We start from the raw sequence: 8,168 nt of genomic DNA on the forward strand, positions 1-8,168 counted from the left end.
CCCCACCCCGACCCCGACCCTCGACACCCTGACAGCACACCCCGACACCCTGACAGCACACCCCGACCCCGACACCCCGACACCCCGAGACCCCGATCGACCCCGGACATGATGATGATACAAAAACATCATATATATTTGTGTTGATCGGGTGTATTTTTTATTATGTTCATGATGATGATACACTTAAATTATATACATATTATTATGTTCATGTCAGGTACCCAATTTTTTATGTTTTACTAATTTCGTTTACTTTTTGTCATTGCAGGTGTTGACAGGATGGTGGGCGAGGGCCCAGAGCGCCCGAGCCTCCTGCGAGCACTACTATGAGGGGTGGTTCCATTATTGCACCCCAACCCCTCCGGAGAGCGCTGCTAGATAGTATGCAGACAACTGCGGTGGGTGCTTCTACTTCGGCTGGGAGAGGTCGGGGGAGGACGAAGAAGGCTGGTAGAGGTGGACGTGGCCTCAGGAGAGGTAGGAAGGCTGCTACGCCTTCCTCGCCGCCACCCTCAGCTGATTCACTCGACCACGGGACTGCTCCATTAGACGTGGACCCGTCTCGGACTCCGGTCCATGAGCCTCCGGTCGCTGATCCATCGGCCCACCAGACTCGGGTCGCCGATCCTTCGGCCCACATGAGTCTGGTCCTAGAGTCTTCGTCGCAGAAGACTCCAGTCATGGGGTGTTCGTCCCAGAAGACTTCGGTCCCGTCGTCTTCTTCCCACGAGACTCCGGTCCCGCCGTCTTCTTCCCACAAGACTCCGAAGGCTAGTGGCCCGGAGGATGGTAGCAAGGACACCTTTTCAAATGATAACTACAGCGAGGACGAGATGGTTGAGAAGGGCAAGAAGGTCTACAAGCGTGGCAGTACAAAGCTCCCGCCCGTGCCGACGACCCCCGACCAGAGGTGGTTGATTGCGCCTAAAGGGTTGAAGTAAGTGCATTTACTATTTTTTTAACCTTTTGCCTTCATGTTCCTTCAAATTAATATCTAATGTGTTAGCCTTGTCATACTGCAGGGGCTGGGTATACCCCCATGACCGTGGTGTCCGTAGGCCCAACCAGGTCCTTGGCACGCTTTGCCGGCAGCACTTCCGTGGGTGTGTTACGATGCCCGGTGAGGGTCAGGTTCCACAGCTAGCACTAAGCTGGGAGCTGTACTCTGTTTCCCCGGCCCCTCCAGGGGAGATGGTCGCCGGTGTCGCGTGCGAGACGGTGGCCGACATTGTGTTCCGTCGGTATTGGGTAATTTCTCCTTTAGAGAATTAAAAATGAACACTGCCTACCTAGTGATTGTACTAATCATTGTTGTCTTCTTTGATTGTAGACCTTCTACGGGGTTTCAGAGGGAGAACAGGAGGCCGCGGCTATGGTTGTCGAAGCCGAGTGCAAGCGCCTACTTCAGAACTTACGGCACGAGGCTCAGGTGCAGGCCGTTCGAGACTACTACGCCTCACAGGGTATTAGGAGGGCCAAGAAGAAGTGTCACAGCAAGTTTCTGAGTAGGGAGAAGTACTTGTCGGTAATTATACCTACTCTTAAGGCCTTGAACTTAGTTTTCTTGATTTGATTCGTAGCGCTGAAATTTCTCTTGACTCACTTAGGTGCCCCCGAGATGGTGTGTCGATAAGATGGACTGTTGAGAGGCGTTGGTGGATGCGTGGTGCTCTCCCGAATGGCGGCTCGAACACCAAAGGGCCAAGGATAAGCACGACCAAATGGAAGGTATGCCACACCATCAAGGGAGCTCCAACCTGTTTGAGTACGGGGATAACTGGGTATGTGGTTTGCCACATGATTCATGCAATTTCATTCTTCATGGTAGCATTTATCGTTTCCAAAATGACTTAATATGCTTAGTTAGTTAAAATGACATAATAACTACCTTGGATAGTTCATTTATGGCATATTTAGCTCTAAAATGGCATAATAACCTTTAGATAGCTCTATAAATGACTTAATATGCTTTAGTTAGTAAAAAATGGCATAACTACCTTGGATAGCTCAATAATGACTTAATATGCTTTAGTTAGCTAAAAAATAGCATAGCTACCTTGGATAGCTCAATAATGACATAATTAGCATACTTTGGTCAAAAATGTCATAATAATATTTCTTAGCTCCAAAATGACCTAAACTTAGCTTATTTTCCTCGAAAATGACATAATAACCTTTCTTAGCTCCAAAATGACCTATTTACATAGTAATATCATTCTTAATGCTAGCTTGAGCCCTAATTAACTAATATTTTGTTCCTCTCTCTCACACGCACTACCATAAGAAGCCTGTGCCTACTCTGTTCGACCTCTATGGCATGGCCCATATGGCCCCTGATACGTCTCCAACGTATCTATAATTTTTGATTGTTCCATGCTATTATATTACCCCTTTTGGATGTTTATGGGCTTTATTTTACACATTTATATCATTTTTGGGACTAACCTACTAACGGGAGGCCCAGCCCGTATTGCTGTTTTTTGCCTATTTCAGTATTTCGAAGAAAATGAATATCAACGGAGTCCAAACAGAATGAAACCTTCGGGAGCGTGATTTTTGGAATGAACGTGATCCAGAGGACTTGGAGTGCAAGTCAAGAAGCAATCAAGGAGGCCAGGAGATAGGAGGGCGCGCCCACCCCTCCTGGGCGCGCCCCTGTCTCTTGGGCCCCACGAGCGGCCACCGACGTACTTCTTCCTCCTATATATACCTACGTACCATGAAAACATCTTGGAGCCTTTGCCGGAACTCTGCCGGAGGGGGAATCGACCATGGAGGGCTTCTACATCAACACCATAGCCCTTCCGATGAGTTGTGAGTAGTTTACCACAGACCTTCGGGTCCATAGTTATTAGCTAGATGGCTTCTTCTCTCTTTTTGGATTTCAATAGAATGTTCTCCCCCTCTCTTGTCGAGATATATTCGATGTAACTCTTTTTGCGGTGTGTTTGTCGAGATCCGATGAATTGTGGGTTTATGATCAAGTTTATCTATGAGAAATATTTGAATCTCCTCTGAATTCTTTTATGTATGATAGAGTTATCTTTGCAAGTCTCTTCGAATTATCAGTTTGGTTTGGCCTACTAGATTGATCTTTCTTGCCATGGGAGAAGTGCTTAGCTTTGGGTTCAATCTTGCAGTGTCCTTACCCAGTGACAGAAAGGGTTGCAAGGCACGTATTGTATTGTTGCCAGTGAGGATAAAAAGATGGGGTTTATATCATATTGCATGAGTTTATCCCTCTACATCATGTCATATTTCTTAATGTGTTACTCTGTTCTTATGAACTTAATACTCTAGATGCAGCTGGATAGCGGTCGATGTGTGAAGTAATAGTAGTAGATGCAGGCAGGAGTCGGTCTACTTGTCACGGACGTGATGCCTATATACATGATCATGCCTAGATAATCTCATAATTATTCGCTTTTCTATCAATTGCTCGACAGTAATTTGTTCACCCACCGTAATACTTATGCTATCTTGAGAGAAGCCACTAGTGAAACCTATGGCCCCCGGGTCTATCTTTTATCATATAAACGTTCAATCTACTTTTATTTGCATCTTTACTTTTTGCATCTATATTATAAAATACCAAAAATATATTTATCTTATCATACTATCTCTATCAGATTTCACTTTCGCACATGGCCGTGAAATGATTAACAACCCCTTTATTGCGTTGGTTGCGACTTCTTTGTTTGTTTGTGTAGGTGCGTGGGAGTTTTGAGGAGCCTCCTACTGGGTTGATACCTTGGTTCTCAAAAACTAAGGGAAATACTTACGCTACTTTGCTGCATCACCCTTTCCTCTTAAAGGAAAACGAACGCAAGCTCAAGATGTAGCAGCCCCGTACAAGAAGGCCAAGGCATTCACGGAGTCTGACCTAGATCATCCAGAGAACTTCACCAACATCTCCTCCCACCACAAGCTTGTGAAGTACAAAGATGAGGGGAAGGCGAGGAAAGGGGAGGACTTTAACCCAAGCCAGGATCCTTTTGATACAGAGCTGGTGATGATATCTGGTGGCGGGAGGTTCCATGGCTCTCAATCCATTGGTGATGGACTGGTACGTTGTCCTAAGACTCTCCCGCAGATCAAGAAGCGCCTGAGTAGCTCTAATCCTAAGATAACGCCTCTTGCACAACATGTGGAGCTCGCTGTGGCGGTTAGTTATATGGACTCTCTAACCTTTCCTCCATTACATTGTGTGTGCGTCCCTCGATGATTACAATGCTAACGAGGAGTGTTGTGTTGCAGGCAGCGGTTCAGAAAGAGAGATTGAAGACCCATGAGCTTTTGGAGGAGGCAAAAAGGGAGGCGGCAGAGAGGGACAAGGAGAGGGAGGAGGAGACGGCTAAGCTGTTGGAGGAGGAGAAGAACCGGAACGAGGCGTCTCACCGGGCCCTATACGAGCTCATCGTGGTACGTTTCTTGTGCATATTAGCCCAATCATGCACGTAATGTTCGCATTACTAACTAATATGGCTGACTCGTGAGAACCAAATGTGCAGACCATGTGCGAGAAAAACAGATAGGCCCCTGCATCGATGCCCCAGATTGCTCCGGCGGGCACGGTGAGTTTGATTTAAATGGTCCTTAGTTACTACTATTCACATTTCAGTTTGCATCATGCTAACGAGACATTACTGGAAATGATCTTTGGTTCAGCATGGCTCCCGACAAGCATCGACCAATCCTTCCGCGTCTGCCAATGCCGGAACCCCGACCGGTCCTTCACCTCCGTCTGCCAATGGCGCAACCCCGACCATTCCTACACCTCCGTGATAACGGTATTTTTCTTCTTATTTAGCCTGTTTAGTCCATTTATGACATAATTTAGCCTATTTAGTCCACAAATGACATAATAAGATGAAGAAAATCATGGAAGAGGAAGGAAAGAAGGAATAGGAAGAAAAGAAGAAGAAGAAGAAGAAGATCTTCTTCTTCTTCTTCTTCTTCTTCTTCTTCTTCTTTTCCTCCTCTTACTTGTTTTTGTTCATAAATGGCATCATAACCTTGCTAACCTCATAAATGTCATATACTTAGCTTGTTGTCCTCTAAAATGACACAATACACTTAGTTAGGTCAAAAATGGCATAATTTGCTACATTATCTCAAAATGGCATTTTTCTTCTTATTTAGCCTATTTAGTCCATTTTGACATAATTTAGCCTATTTAGTCCACAAATGACATAATAAGATGAAGAAAATCAAGGAAGAGGAAGGAAAGAAGGAATAGGAAGAAAAGAAGAAGAAGTTCTTCTTCTTCTTCTTCTTCTTCTTCTTCTTCTTCTTCTCCTTCTTCTTTTCCTCCTCTTACTCGTTTTTATTCGTAAATGGCATCATAACCTTGCTAACCTCATAAATGTCATATACTTAGCTTGTTGTCCTCTAAAATGACACAATAAGCTTAGTTAGGTCAAAAATGGCATAATTTGCTACTTAGCTAAAAAATGGCATTTTTCTTCTTATTTAGCCTATTTAGTCCATTTATGACATAATTTAGCCTATTTAGTCCACAAATGACATAATAAGATGAAGAAAATCAAGGAAGAGGAAGGAAAGAAGGAATAGGAAGAAAAGAAGATTCTTCTTCTTCTTCTTCTTTTCCTCCTCTTACTTGTTTTTATTCGTAAATGGCATCATAACCTTGCTAACCTCATAAATGTCATATACTTAGCTTGTTGTCCTCTAAAATGGCACAATAAGCTTAGTTACGTAAAAAATGGCATAATTTGCTATGTTAGCTCAAAATGGCATTTTTCTTCTTATTTAGCCTATTTAGTCCATTTATGACATAATTTAGCCTATTTAGTCCACAAATGACATAATAACATGAATAAAATCAAGGAAGAGGAAGAAAAGAAGGAATAGGAAGAAAAGAAGAAGAAGAAGAAGTTCTACTTCTTCTTCTAGTCTTCTTCTCCTTCTTCTAGTCTTCTTCTCCTTCTTCTCCTTCTTCTTCTTCTTCTTCTTCTTCTTCTTCTTCTTCTTCTTCTTCTAGTTTTCTTCCTCTTCTTCTTCTAACTTTCTTGTTTCCCATTTTGCAGATTTAATTCACTATATGGAAGCTTGCATGGATGGAGTGCTTGTTTCTCTGTTCTTCTTTTTGTTTTTATCGAAGAATAATGTGGAACTTGTTATATGGATGCATGTGTTGGATGAACATTGTGATAGTAGTGTTGGATGAACATTGTGATAGTAGTGTAAGATGTATGGATGAAACTGTGTTTCTTATATATGTATATATGTTGTCATGGATGGAGCTATGTGTTGCATAGATCATATGTCTGCTGTGCCTGTGAAATATATATATATATATATATATATATATATATATATATATATATATATATGTATATCTGTGCATGAATTCCAGTGAAATTAAAAGGATATGAATGAAAACAGGGGATATATAGCCTCTTTGCCATCTGTAGCAGACGACAAAGAGTACACGTGGCAGCTTCTTGTAGACACTGGGAGCACTGGCTGCCTATTTGGTCAGCTATGACGTCTGCTAGCGGCCGGCAAAGACCTTTGAATCTTTGCCGTCTGCTGGCGGACGACATAGCTAGCCACATGGCAGCTTCCCAATGCTGGCCTAACTGAGCTCTTTGCCGTCCGCTGGCGGACTACAAAAAACTTTTGAATCTTTGTCGTCTGCTGGCGGACGACAAAGAGCGCCCTTAACGCCCTAACGGCTCTGACGCCACCCCACTGCCGTCAGTTGTCTTTGCCGTCTGCTGGCCTTAGACGATGGATGGCACAATCTTTTGCCGTCCGTTTCGTGGAAGCGGACGACAAAGAAGGCCTATGCTGGCACCTGTTCAGAAGGACAGTTTGCCGTCCGCTGGCAGACGACAAAGATGTTTGCCGTCCGGGATCTATGCCTTTGCCGTCTGCCATGGCGGACGGCAAAGAAGCTGTTTCTAGTAGTGTATATTGACTCTTTCCGATGTTATGATAAATTGCAATTGCTTCAATGACCGAGAGCATAGTTTGTTAGTCCTCAATGAAGTTTCTGATTCATACTTGACATTGTGGATAGATTATTACTTGAGCATAAGAAATCATATGACAATGTATATATATATATATGTTGTTGTTTTAAGAATGATCATGATGACCTCATGTCCGTATTTTATTTTATCGACACCTCTATCTCTAAATATGTGGACATATTTTTCGTTATCGGCTTCCGCTTGAGGACAAGCGAGGTCTAAGCTTGGGGGAGTTGATACGTCCATTTTGCATCATGCTTTGATATTGATATTTATTGCATTATGGGCTATTATTACTCATTATGTCATAATACTTATGCCTTTTCTCCCTTATTTTACAAGGTTTACATGAAGAGGGAGAATGCCGGTAGCTGGAATTCTGGGCTGGAAAAGGAGAAAATATTAGAGACCTATTTTGCACAACTCCAAAAGTCCTAAAACTCCACGGAAGTTATTTTTGGAATTAATAAAAAACACTAAGCGAAGAAAATACCAGAGGGGGGCCACCCACCATCCACAAGGGTGGGGGCGCGCCCCCTGCCTCGTGGGCCCCCTAGCAGGCCTTCGGTGCCCATCTTCTGTTATATGAAGTCTTTTACCCTGGAAAGGAAGCTTTCAGGACGAAACACCACCGCCACGAGGCGGAACCTTGGTGGAACCAATCTAGGGCTCCGACGGAGCTGTTCTGCCGGGGAAACATCCCTCCGGGAGGGGGAAATCATCACCATCGTCATCACCATCGATCATATCATAGGGAGGGGGTTAATCTCCATCAACATCTTCACCAGCACCATCTCCTCTCAAACACTAGTTCATCTCTTGTATCCGATCTTTGTCTCAAAGCCTCAGATTGGTACCTGTGGGTTGCTAGTAGTGTTGATTACTCCTTGTAGTTGATGCTAGTTGGTTTATTCGGTGGAATATCATATGTTCAGATCCTATATGCATATTAATACCCCTATGATTATGAACATGAATATGATTTGTGAGTAGTTACGTTTGTTCCTGAGGACATGGGAGAAGTCTTGCTATAAGTAGTCATGTGAATTTGGTACTTGTTCGATATTTTGATGAGATGTATGTTGTCTCTCCTCTAGTGGTGTTATGTGAACGTCGACTACATGACACTTCACCATTGTTTGGGCCTAGAGGAAGGCATTGGGA

This window comes from Triticum dicoccoides, chromosome 5B (genome assembly GCF_002162155.2).
Source record: "Triticum dicoccoides isolate Atlit2015 ecotype Zavitan chromosome 5B, WEW_v2.0, whole genome shotgun sequence".
In the NCBI taxonomy this organism is placed as follows: Eukaryota; Viridiplantae; Streptophyta; class Magnoliopsida; order Poales; family Poaceae; genus Triticum; species Triticum dicoccoides.